The 13,923-nt window shown below is 40.7% G+C and overlaps 1 protein-coding gene and 1 pseudogene across 3 annotated transcripts in view; one reads left to right on the forward strand and one right to left on the reverse strand.

Moving 5' to 3' along the window:
- The window catches only part of LYPD6 (LY6/PLAUR domain containing 6), a 143,146-nt gene that overhangs the window by 28,514 nt on the left and 100,709 nt on the right, over positions 1 to 13,923 (forward strand). The gene's annotated exons all lie outside the window — the stretch shown is intronic.
- On the reverse strand, positions 7,127 to 7,253 carry LOC112208538 (U2 spliceosomal RNA; annotated as a pseudogene).

Raw genomic sequence — 13,923 nt, forward strand, 5'->3', positions numbered from 1 at the left:
AAGAAGGCCAAAAGAATGTGAATCAAGTCCTAGAGCATAAAGCGGCATGGGCAATTGGGGGAAGTTGTTTGTTTAAATTTAGAGTCAAATGTGTAAGGGAGTGAGTATCTAGAAGTGGGACACAAAAAAGGTGGGATAGACCCTAATCAGAGATGAATATGCAAATATATATATTTTCTAAATATATATATATTTGACTAGAATTTGAATTTTATTCTAGATATTAGTAGTTTTCTAACGTTTTTGGTTTACAGTATTAAATTTAAGAGGAGGATGAATATTCCTGTGATTGTCAACTTGGGGAAGTACCAGAATCTTGTTGGGTGGAGGACAGGGGCACATTAATAATTTTAAAAACCCGCAAGGTGATTGTGATAAGTCCTTGCGTCCTCTCTGTTGAGAATTATTGCTATGGGCAGTGGAAACCACTGAGTTTTAAGTGGAGTCCTTAATATCAGTGACCCCATTAAAGTACTATCTCAATTTATTATTCTTTAAATAAAACAATTGAAAAATATACTTACGTCCTCCATCTCTATGCTCCCATGATCCTCTATGTAATTTTTCAGTATCAAATTTTAAAAAAACTCATTTGTTGTGCTGTTGGCACAAACATATTTTAAAGGAGTGTTTGGGAATGGAACATAAAACAGAAATGGAAAAAAATATTAACATTATATATGTCTGTCTTTGATTTCCATGACTGCACATCTTTGATTTCCATGCATGTCTTTGATTTTCATGACTCAGAGCTTTTCTGAGATTCCTATGGGGGTGTCCAGGCTAATGGGAGAAGCAGCTGGAGGAGAGTATGGCAGGCCGAGTGCCTGGCACACAGTAGGCACACAATGATTGCTAGTGTCTTTAGCTTCTCCTTTTAAACTTTAGCTCTTTAGTTGAAAATTTGGAGCCACTGGATTTTCTGTTAGTGGCTAATGTCAAGAGTGGCTGAGAAAAATGTTTGAAACTGAGGAGAAAATAGTGTCTCAGATATTAGACACATATAAACATTAGAAGGGAATTTAATGATTGTCTCGTATCCCAACCTTCTGCTTCACAGTTGGTGAAACCAAGGCCCTGAAAGAGGTTGAGTGACTTGACATCACAAGGCTATTAAATTACAGAAAAGGACCAGAAGCCAGGTCCTTTAACTCCTTCATGTCTCTCAGACATGTAGATACCATTTCTTCCTGTTTTTTCTTTTTCTTAGAGTTAACTCCATGAAAGGTTCTAATCAGCATATCTAAAACATAGCCCTTCATGAACTTCTTCCTCTTTCTCTGCTTTTTGTATCCCTCTATTACTAGAAAGGGATCCCAATCCAGACCCCAAGAGAGGGTTCCTGGACCTCGTGCAGGAAAGAATTTGTGGCAAGTTCATATTGTAAAGTGAAAGTAAGTTTATTAAGAAAGAAAATAAAAGAATCGCTGTTCCATAGGCAGAGCAGCGGCATGGGCTGCTCACCTGAGTATACTTACAGTTACTTCTTGATTATATGCTAAACAAGAGGTGGATTATTCATGAGTTTTCTGGGAAAGAGGTAGGCAATTCCTGGAACTGAGAGTTCTTCCCTGTTTTAGACCATATAAAGTAACTTCCTGACGTTGCTATGGCATTTGTAAACTGTCATGGTGCTGTCGGAAGTGTCTTTTAGCATGCTAATACATTATAATTAGTGTATAATGAGCAGTGAGGACGACTGGAGGTCACTTTTGTCACCATCTTGGCTTTGGTGGGTTTTGGCTAACTTCTTTACCACAACTTGTTTATCAGCAGGGGCTTTGTGACCTGTATTTTGTACCAGCCTCCTATCTCATCCTGTGACTAAGAATGCCTTAATCTCCTGGGAATGCAGCTCAGTAGGTCTCAGCCTTATTTTTCCCAGCCCCTATTCAAGATGGAGTTGCTGTGGTTCAAATGCCTCTGACACCTCAGTGGCATCAACATCTACCATGCACTTGAGCTAGTCATTTCAGCATCAATTTTGTCTCCATCTTATACGGTATTCAGCTAGTCATCGAGTCCTGTTGGTATCACTTTGGAAATGTCTCTCACATCTATCTTTGCTTCTATTTCCTATATTACTTCCTTAATTTAGTCTTTACTTGTTTTTTTTTTTTTTTCCCTCTGGACTATTGAAGTAGCTTTTAAATTGGGTTCTGCCTTCTGCAGTCCACTGTCTCCACTGCCTCTGGAGTTTTCTTTTTGAAATATAAATCTGAATGATGGGTTCAGTAGCCTTCAGTGGCCTTTCATTCTATTGAAAAGTCCCTTTCTCTAGCTGTAGCCTTTCACAATATAGCTTTGATGTCCCTTTTCAACATTTTCTTCTGATCATTTTTCTACTCCCTTTATCTGCCAGACTCTGATCACACCAGCCCATTCAATGTTCCTAATTTTTCAGTGTACTTTCCTGGGACACCCTTCATCACCTCAGTTTGAGCACACATCAGTGCTCAATTCTATGCATGCGTAGGAAAAGAAAAGTTGTTTTCCTCTGTTCTTTATAGTTCTTAGTTGGGGTGGACCCCTGTAACAAAAGACAGATTAAGATGAGAAAAACAAGTTTATTAACATGTATATTTCAAATATACATGGGAGATACCCAGATAAATGAGTAAATCTCGAAAGGGTAGATTTGAATTCAGGCTTAAATATCATCTTTAGCTAGAACAAAGAAAGCTGTTGGGGGATACAGTTATGGGAGGTAACCAGGAAAAGCATGAGACACAAGGGTAAGATTCCTTATATAGATTTAAGTCAGTGCCTTCTCCATTAATACGAGTCTCTAGTGATTTAGAGTCATCTTTCCTGATGCAGAGAGGGTGACACAGTTACAAATAGATATTTCCTTTATAGATGTAAATTTTCCTACAAAAGGGTAACTTCTACTCTGCTTTTAGAGCTTCTCCTGTATTTTCAGTGTTCAAAATAATCAGCTTGAAATAATCTTTATGCCAAAGAGGCATTCTTTGGGATGGCATATTCTGGTCTCTTAAACACACATCACTTTCTTTGAGTCCTCCTTTCCTTTCTTGGTCGAGATAAACAGATGGATCCTTTGTTACCCACAGAGCACTTTGTTTCTTCTCTAACCATACTGAGTGCTGTAGTCTGATGTGCATGAGAATTAATTTTCTTTTTGAATATGTCCGTTTTATTCAATAGTTTATGAAGTCCTTGAGCTCAGCAGTTGTATCAAATTCATTTTTATATCCTTGGTACCTGTGGTAAATTGAATAATGGTCCCCTGTAGATTTGCATCTTCTAATCCCTGGAACCTGTCAGTATGTTACCTTACATGGTAAAAGGGATTTCTTAGATGTGGTTAATTAGGGATCCTGAGATGGGGCTATTATCTTATTATCATGGTGGAGAAAGGCAGGAGGGTTGGGGCAGAGAAGATGATGTGATGAGAGAAGCAGGGGTAGAGAGGGGATAGTCAGAAGAAGCAGAGGTTGCAATGATGTGCTTTGAAGATAAAGGAAGGCACCATGAGCCAAGGAGTGCACGTAGCCTCTGGAAGTTAGAAAAGGCAAGGAAGCTCATTCTCCCTTAGAGCCTCCATAAGGAATGAAACTGTGCAGATGCTTGATTTTAGCCCAGTAAGACCCATATTGGACTTCTGACCTTCAGAACTTTGAGATAACACATTTGTGTAAGTTTCGAGCTACTAATTTTGTGGTAATTTGTTACAGCAGCAATAGGAAACTAATACAGTGGAGGAGAGGAAAAATATTTTTTTCTCTACCGATTGTAGGTTTATGGATGAGGCCTCTATGACAAAAAACAGATTCACAAGAGAAAAGCATACAAGTTTATTTAATAAATTTTTATGTGACATGGGAGCCTTCATAAGGAAATTGAGACCCACAGAAATGGGTAAACCTGAGTATTTTTAGGCTAGGTTTGATAACGAGTGGATAGTTGTGGAGAAATATGATGGGATAAAAAGGGTATAATGTAATAGGAATAAATTGAGGGGAACTTAGAAAGGTCTGTTTGTTCAGATTCTGCCCATGACTGTCTTAATCCATTTTGTGCTGCTACAACAGAATGGCTGAGACTAGGCAACTTATAAACAATATAAGTTTACTTGTTTCATGGTTCCAGAGTCTGAGAAGTTAAATATCAAGGATCTGGCATCTGCTGGGGGCCTTTTTGCTACATCATCCCATGGCGGAAGGTAGAAGGGAAGGAGAGTGCATGTGAGAGAGTGAGAAGTGAAGGGGGCTAGAACTCATTATTTTCTTAGGAACGTACTCTTATGATAAATAACCCACTCCCAAAATAATGACATTAATCCATTCTGAGTCACCTCTTAAAGATCCCATCTCTCAACACTGTTGCATGGGAGATTAAGTTTTCAACACATGCAATTTGGGGGACACATTCAACTCAAAACAGTGGTGCTTCATCTTCAGCGACAAGGATGTTCCTTTTCTCCTGGTATAGGGAAGCACCTCTTAGATGAGGGTCAATGATCTGCTTCAAGGGAAGTTAAAAGTCGTTCTTAGGTTTTTTGACCAGCTTCAGGGGAGAAGTATGGGGGCAGGTCAGAGAGACCGTCCTGCTACTGAAGGAATTTTTCTCACATTCCTTTAGCCTTAAAGTTTCACTGTGCCAAGGTGCCATATTTTGGGTTAGTATGTTCTGAACCCCATCAACAGCACTTACATGTAACATGCAGTTGGGCTTAGTGTATTTGCATCTGACCTTGACTAATCAAGAGAATTGTTCTCGATGCCCATGATGATCAAAGCTAACATTTATTGAACCTTTTGCTGTGTGCCAGTCACTGTGGTCAACATTTATACTTGATCTTCATAATCACTGTATGGCACCATTATTATCCCTATTTGGCAGATGAGAAAACTGATGCACAAAGTGTTTTAATAATTTTCCCCCAATCACACTACCCAATATGTGATGGCACTGGGACTTGGAAGTGAGCAGTCTGGCTCCCAGGTCTGTGGCCACAGCGCTGTATCCTGCTTAGTCATGTTCTCATGTCACATATATGCAATTTATGTGTGCTGTCCTAGTGTGATATGTCGTGAAGAAAATTGGAAGAGCTAGATTTGAATATTGATGCCTTCAGTAATCAGTTGACTCTGCAAATGTGGGCAAGTCAGCTAACCTAGATCTGTGTGCCTGTCTTTGTTAAATCATTCCTTTTCTGCTTACCTTATGGGGTTAATATGAAGACTGAATGATAAATCACATGGGAAAGTGCTTTGAGAAACAGCAGGCACTACACATATGCTATTTATAAGTATATATTTGGTTGATGTAGATCTTTTGCAGATTTCCTCATACCAGGATTACCTGGCTGATCTGATTCATTTGGTGAGTAGGGGCTTAATAATATTTGGTAAATGCAGTTGATAAAAATGCTCTTTTGCCCTCCTAGTTCTCATTCTTATATTTTGGGTTGTTGACACTAAAAATCTGAAAGCTCAGAATTTAGTCTCCTTCATAGAACTTTATTTTCTTTCCTACTTTTAAAAAAATGAGCCTTTCTTATCTCATTCCTGAGCTAATATTTTTATCCTGTAGCCCATAGGAAGGTACGACTTATAGAAGATTTGCAATGATTTCAGCAGCTTTTCAGAAGGGCTTTGAGTGAACAGTTAATCTCTTGAGAATGCAAAGTCATTTGTGGTGGAGAATCTTAGGCCAGTGTTGAGTTGCAAATCCTGGGGAGTCCTGACTCAAGAAGATAGGGAATTTAAAAAGAAAGCCAGTGAAATACATTTGATTCTCTTTTTCCCTGTCCTGCCTTAGCCTGCAATGCTACTTATTCCTTTAAGATGCTTTAATTGCTAATTGTCTGCTGTTTGATTTTGAGGTTAGTTGAAATCACCAGGATGATGGAAGGCCTGACCTGACCAGACCTGAATTCATTGGCAAATTCTCAACTTTTTGAAAAATTAATGAGTTTTGGCTGAGATGACACCTGACTTTTTACAGCATCTTGTTTTGATTTATTGTTTCTTTTGTTTACTTGTCAGATATTCCCGCCCATGACATGGATTTACAGAGTACAATTTTTTTTTTTTGCATGTTCAAAGTCAAGCTATCCTGATTGGTGCAACATACAGACATAAAATGATACTTTGAGGGGCATCCTTTTGGATACATTTTTGTTCCTCTCTCATTGTTTCCCTGGGATGAATTCTTAGACATAGAATTACTCCAGGAAGGGTACCAACTTAAAACATTAAAATCAAACCAAACGAGAAAAAGATACATATTCATAGATTATATTCCCTAAAGGCTGTACTAATTAACACTCCCACCAGTAGTGTATGAGAATGCATATCTCACGGCAACTTTGTCATTGTTCACTTACTCCGTAGCATCTCTGGAGTACTCACAATCTTCCAGGTTCAGACATTTTTCAGAAGTTTTCAAAATCACCCCAGGTGATTTGAAGCTGAAACCACTGGTTTAGTTAACAGGAGAAAAGCATTCTCTCACTATCTCTTAGTGGTTTGAATCTCTCTCACTATCCCCTTAAAATAGATCAGTCACTTTAGGTCATTGGTGTGTTTTGCTACACAGGACATACTATTCCTAATGAACAGCCCCTTCATCAGTCTAACACTCTTGAACCACTAATTCACAGTAATGTCACTTCTAGGCTTATTAATATAATCTTTTGCCCATGCAAAGCTCTCCAATGTTCAGATAATTCTGCTGGATGATGTTACCTTTCAACTGAACCACATCATCTTGTTGGCAAAGCACCTCATGAATACTATCTCATTTAACTATTGCAGGGACCTTGGAATTAGACATTTTCATTCTATTTTTACAGAGAAAGGAAAAGGAACCCAAATAAGTAGCTTTTCTCTAAGGTTGTGCAACTTATAATCACATGTTAGGAACTGACTCAATGTAGGTCTTCTGATTTCAAGTTCAGAGTTTCCAGTGCTGTGTCAGAACCTGTCTTTGGCTTTCGCTAGTTCTGCTGCTTTTTAAATACACAAATGGATCTGGTTATTGGATTGTTATTAAGGTTTTTTTTTTTTTCAGTGTCTGCATTTCTTACGCTTATTCTCTGTATGCTCATTTAGAATTCTACATATTTACAGCTGTGTTTCTCAACTTTTATTTTTATTATTGCTCCTCCTTCCCTAGGAAAAAAATTTAATTTAATTCACATTCTTCCTAATGATAAAAATTAAATATTAAACTGATAAGAACAGCTACTACACTTGATCTTAGCCAAAAGGCTGAGAAGTGAAGAGAAATTAAATATTAAGGAATAAAATTTTGACAGGTAGGGTTGAGCCTTGGAGGACCACAAACTATGATGTCTGATGTTTTTGTTCCTCAACAACCAATTTTAATCTTGGGAGTTCAAAAATGCTGTTAATGGACACACCAATTTAGATGACTAACCCTGGCTGTCAGGGCAGAGAGGAGAGCTGTTGAACATTCTGACGGATCATATAACCGTATGTGTGCAACTAGTGGAACACATGACACCGACGTTACTCTCAGCTCACATCAACTAATGACTTACAAGGAAGCTGTGCTTCAGTGTGGGTGGCTAATTTTTCAAACTTGCATTTTGTATGATTAAACCACATGAAATTTCACATTTGCTTTTGTTTTCCATATATTTTATGGGTCATATAGATTATATCTCCACCTTTCACCCACTGCCTGCCTTTTTTATTAAATATGAGCTTTGTATAAGGCTTTTGTCTACTTTTGGTCACAGCTCTGGGCTGAACTTTTAGATTCATTAGTCTCTGATTTGTGGCAGTTACCTACATTTTTACTTATAATTTTAGATAAATAAATGCCGGCATGTTCACAGGCAGGAAAACACTGCATTGGTAGATAAGGGCCATTCCATGCTGAGCTTGACTGGTTGCCACCAACTCTGACATCCCTGACCCCTTGGCAGGGAAAGAATGTAAATGAGCGAGAATAAAGAGCCCCAGGTAGCTTCTGTTTGTTTTTACAAGAGAGCCAGAGCTAGGTGATTTGGGAGAATGCCAGATATTATAAACACAGAGCCAGAGAAAAAGAACAAGGATGGCAAGAAGAGTCCAGGGACTGGGGGAGGTGCACTTGCAGGGGGTGGAGGTTGGCCCAGAGGAAGGTTTTCATTCATTTCTATGTGTAGAATTTTTAAGATTAACTTGCTAATTTTTTTGTTGAAGTCAAGCAAGATTTTAAGTCATTTATCAGGGCTCATAGAGTACCTATTTATAGAAGTCAGAATAAAAGTAAATGAACCATGAATGCTAACACGCGTCTAGCAAATTTAGTAAGATTTAGAAGTTAAATAAACCAATGGAGCCTGCAGATTTTCTCCAGGGCCCCTTTACAAGTTTTAACTTTGTTTCCATTCCCCCCCACTTCATTTTACACACTGTCATGTGTGATTCTTTTGGCCTTAGCTTTTAGAATACGAAAATGATTTACAAGCCTGTTTTTAGAGGCTATTTCATTTTTAGTTAAACGTTTACATGATGCTGGCTTCCTATGTAACCTGCTGAAAAACAAAAGTTTTATTTTTTCTGTTTTTCAGGTGCTAGACTGTCAATCAGGATAAAGGAGATTATATGAATTATTTGTTGTTGCGTAACAAATTGCCACAAGTAAAACAACAAACATTTATTATCTCAAATTTTGAATGGCTTAGGTGGGTCCTGTGCTTCAGGGTCTATTACAGGGCTGCAGTCGGTTGTTAGCCAGGACAGGGATCTTATCTGAAAGCTCAACCGGGAAAGATCCACTTCCATGCTTCCATGGTTGCCACATAATCCAGTTTGTTGAGGGCTTTTGGACTGAGGGCCTCAGTTCCTAACTGCTTTGGAGGCCACCTTCAGTTCCTGGTTATGTGGGCCTTCTCAACATTGGAACTTGCCTCCTCAAAGCCAGCAAGAGATAGTCTGCTGGAAAGACATCCACCATCTTTGCTATATTCTGTTGGTTAGAGAGTCACTAGACCAGCCGACACTAAAGGGCAGGAGATTACACAAGCGCATTAACACCAGATCGAGGGGCACCTTAGGATCCTAGGCCAAGGAGATATGTGACTCCATCCCAACAAGCCTTCAGGATCTTAGATTCTTTGAGGGAAGAGACCTTTTTTTCGTAGTTAAAATATTTACAAAACCTTTGTGAGGTCATAGCTAGCACTATGTGCTGAACTGGATTGTGGAGCCCTGGGCTAGCACTGTGCAGGGCATGAAAGACCAACCACTCTGTAAATACACATAAAGAACAACCTCCTTGAGCAATCTCAAGCAAGAGAAAGAAGAGGCCTCTGAGCTCCAGCAAAACAATGGGAGAAAACATACCCTTATCTTTTCCTTCTCATTTTCAAAGCTGTGTTAGAGGGAAAGGAATATATTCTGGTTCTGGAGATTTTCAGTTTTCTTTTTATCTCATTAATTCCTGGCTGGGTGTTCCAGGACAAGATATCCAAAAAGCCTTTTTTGAATCACAGGTACCGTGAATATAAGTAGAAGAAAGACACCGTCTCTTCGTTTAAGGAACTTACAGTCTTATGGAAGAGACACAGATGGAAGTGCACAATTACCAAATATCAAAAAGCCTGAGAAAAAGTTATGCAAAAGCTACTGTGTGAGCACAGAGGCTGTAAACCTATTCCTAAGTTGCAGGTGGGTGAGTATTAGACATCACTCAAGGAAGGCTTCCTGGAAGAGGTGACACAGAGTTGAATTAGTTGGACTTAACCTTTGAAGAAATGAAGGCAGGCTTTGCTGGGAGGCATTGGAGTATTAGGTATAAAGGTTTAGAAGCAGGAGAGCATTTGGGACCTCACAAAACTGCAAGTTGTTCAGTATGGATGGAGTTTAGGGGCCTTGTTGGAAAGTAGTAAAAATTGAGGCTGGAGCTGGGTGTGGTGATGCCTGAAATCCCAGCTATTCAGGAGGCTGAGGCATGAGGATCACTTGAGCCCAGGAGTCAGAGGCTTCAGTGATCTATGATTGCACCACTGCACTCCAGCCTGGGTGACAGAGTGAGACCCTGTCTCTACAAATAAAAAATAAAAAGATGAGGCTGGCAAGTTAGGCAGGAATAAAATGATCATCAGAGTTCTTGGATGTTGTTCCAGGGATTTTGGACTTTACCTTAAAGGAATCGGGATAATCCAATCAGATTGTGCTTTAGAAGTAGAGAAGGATTGGAGGGGTGTTAGGCGACAAGAAGACCAAATAGTATGTAGGTGAAGGGAGAGGGGGTCTAAAATACAGTGAAGTCAGAGGGAGAGGAGACAGTGAATTTGAGATCCTAAAGATGCAGAATCATCAAGACAGGGTGATGGCACTGGTTGTGGAGGGGGAAACAGAGGAAGAAGGGAAGCTTGACTTAGATTTCTGACTTTAGTGACTGGGTAGATGGTGGGGTGACTCGCCAGTCTACAAAATAGTGGGAAAGTAATACGTTTGAGTTTAGTTTTGGAATTATTAATTATAGGAGTTTGTAGGAATCTGAGCAGAGATGAGCAGTGTTTCAGGGTGTGCAGATCTGGAGCTCAGGTGAATGTGGAGGAGACCACCAGGGGAGAGTATGCGGACCCAGAGGAGAAATAGGGTGAAGGGTGAGTGCCTGTGACATCTGCAGTTAGAGGGGAGAGGACACTGTAAGAGAGGAGGAGAAATGAGTGGTATGATAATCAAGGTTCCCGGGGTTACAGGCCACAGGAGCCAACACAAGCTAGCTCAAGCAAAAACACACTTTTTAGAATTTAGGATATCAAAGGCACTCAAGGTTCTGGAACTAGGACCCAAAAAGTCTCCAGGAGCACAGCAGGCACTCTGTCACACTAAGGTCCTCATATTGCAGCAAGGCTGTTCCCTTTTTCTGTCTAAACACCATCTTCCTCCACTGCTCTGTGCAGGCGACATACCCACAGCTCCTGAGTTGAAGCCTCCGCAGATAATGAGATCACCCATCCAATTGACTGCCTTTCGACCTCAACTCCAGTTTTCTGGGAGACTTAGTCTAGTGTTTCATCTTGGAAAGGTGCCCATGGTGTCATGCAATACAAATGTGGCTAATGAGGGCCCACCCTGCCTGGCTGTAGTCAGCCCTTAGAGAAAGAAGGATGTAGTTAGAATCGTATCTACCATGGGCAGCTGAAATGATAGGAAGACAGTGGCAGGAAGAGGGGTCAAAAAAAGCCAGACAAAGGGAGAGATTCAAAGAGGAGGGAGGAAGTGGTCCACTGTGCTAGATGCCGCTGACCCAACAGAAGGATTGAATTCAGGAAGAAAAGGACTGTGAGTCCATGACTTTGAGTAGCTAAGTTTGTGAAAAGAAGTGGGAAATTGTTGGTTTTCATTTAGACAGGTAAGGCATAAGTATGCTTCTCTGTGGGGGAAGAGGAGGAACAGGCATTAAAGTGGGAGGGTAGACAATACAGCTGAAGGAGGGCATAACTGATGGATGAGATTCCCGAGAAATCAAGAGGGAACAGAGGTGGAGCGATTAGCAGCAGACGGGAATGGGCCTCGGCTCTCACCAAGGCTGGCAGGAAAGTGGGGTGCAGATGTAGATAATTTGGAGGGTGAGCTGCTAAGAAATTAAGTCCAGATTCTGGTGACAGGAATTATTTACTCTTTACAAAACCCTAAGTTCTTCTTTTGCTCCTTAAATGTATTGAATAAATGCTGAGAAGAGCAATTTAAAGGTCTTTGACAACTGAAGAATCTGGTATTCCATATGCCAGGGGATTGACACAGAGAGCTTATGCCAGGCCAGGACTCCTTATAGGAGCCCCAAGTTGGGCCCAGTGTCCCTGTCTGAAGTAAATGCTCCTGTGTTCCTGCTGTGGTCTGTGTTCCTCCAGAATCCATATGTTGGAACTCAATTTCCAGTGTGATAGTATTAAGAGGTGGAGCCTTTAGGAGGTGATTTAGTCATGAGGGTGGAGCCCTCATGAGTGGGATTAATGACCTTATATAAGAGGCGTGAGGGTGCTGTTCATCCCTGTTTCCCTCCCATCTCTTTTACCTTGTGAGGGTGAGCAACAAGGCACTATTTTGGAAGCAAACTTAAAAATATGAATGTGTCACTCCAGCCTGGGCAACAGTGAGACCCTGTCCCTACAAAAAATAAAAAAATGTTAGCTGGGCATGGTGGTGTGCACCTGTAGTCCTTGCTACTCAGGAGGGTGAAGCAGGATAATTGCTTGAGCCTGGGACTTCGAAGTTACGTAAGTGAGCTATGATTGCTCCACTGTACTCCTGCCTAGACAACAGAGTAAGACCCTGTCTCTTAAAAATAATGAACGTAGCTAATGACAACTGTACAAGAATTAGAAAGCTTTGAGGTTGTCTTTCTCCTGTCTTCTTGCTATGGCTTTCCTCTCCTCACTGAGGCTGACTCTTTTTATAAGTGAGAGGATCCCACTCTGCTGCCCAGGCTGAAGAGCAGGGGGCGAGACCATGGCTCACTGCAGCCTTGACCTCTCAGTCTCAGGTGATTCTTGGTTGCATGAACAGTATAGGGCTGGGATCCTGTGCAAGATGGCCTTGCTCCCAAGTTTGTCAGCTGTCATTGGCAAAGCACGTATCTAAGGATGTCTGGCCCTAAATGGACTCATCCTCTCACCCACCACTCCATTTACCAGAAGACCTGGAAGGTTTTCTTCCATGCATCTTTAGCAAGGCTAAATGAGAATTACTAGCATGGGATTCAAGAGAAACTTAGGTTTATTAAAAAAAAAAAAAGTGGACTTATATATCATTAAATATTCTAAAGCAGTATTTTTTCCTCTAAGAAATCTGCTGGTTTAGTTTACCAAAAAGAGGATGGGATGATGGTGATGTTACCCAAGTTAATTTATGTTTCAAATGGAAGAAGCAAGCAGGTTTTGTGTGTGTGTGTATTTAGGAAGCAGAAACCATGATTCGTGGGAATTCTTTCATGGTAATAGTCACCAGCATTTTTTGAGTGCCTCACACGTGCCTGGAATCGTGTTGTCAGAACCCGTGCCTGGCACTTAGCAGGCGTCAGGAGGCACAGGTCTGCTGATGCACTTAACTAGTGTTTGTGCTACCAGAGGATGCAGAGGGCAGACTTTCTAGTAAGAAATGGGATGAGCTGTGAGAGTAGCTTCGTCAAATCTGCCGTACTTTGCTGGAGTGTCCATAGTACTCCTATTTAATCCTGATTTTAGGCCTAGAAATTCTCTGCTTGATCTGAGGGAGGGGTATTGGACCGTCGAGGGAGCAAAAACAAGTCCTTAAGCCCTTCCACCTGCCCCTCCACAGAGGCTTCCGAAATTCCAAACCCAGGGGAGATGGCTCTTTGACCTTCAGGTGGCAGAATAACTTATAGGAGAGCGGAGGCATTCCAGGGATTTGCTTCCCTGGGATATTTATTTGAATAGGTCCTTTTTCTGGACAGAAAGACAAAATTAAGGACTATGCCTTGAAAATAGAGATTTGTCAGCCTTCTTCCTGGGTGAATAGAATGTTCAGTGGGTGCAGGTGAGGCTTTATCAGACTTCAAGCTGCCGCACCACAGCCCATCCTCATTAATTCCTAATACATGCAATACAACTCTATCAGTAAGACCTTACGCCTGATAAAGTCCCGTTCCTCTCTTAAGACTATAACTGTATACTTTGCTTATGCTATTGTACTTTTGTCACTTTGAAGTCCCTGTTTGAATTTAAAGACTGGTCTCTTTGACTAAATTTCCCTAGCAGAATATCCAGATTGGTTCAAAGCCCATGAGTAGAGGCAGTAGTTCCCTTAAATACTGTTGTCTTAAATACTGAGGGACAATTCACAAGGACACCTTCATCTGGGGTGTTGGGTGCATTTCATTCTCACTTTTAAATTAACAAACTATTTTGGGAATTGAGACATTTGACATTAGATGACTCCAGGATTTCACTGTCCTAAAGCTGGTCTA

Source organism: Pan troglodytes, chromosome 13 (assembly GCF_028858775.2).
Source record: "Pan troglodytes isolate AG18354 chromosome 13, NHGRI_mPanTro3-v2.0_pri, whole genome shotgun sequence".
Classification (NCBI taxonomy): Eukaryota; Metazoa; Chordata; class Mammalia; order Primates; family Hominidae; genus Pan; species Pan troglodytes.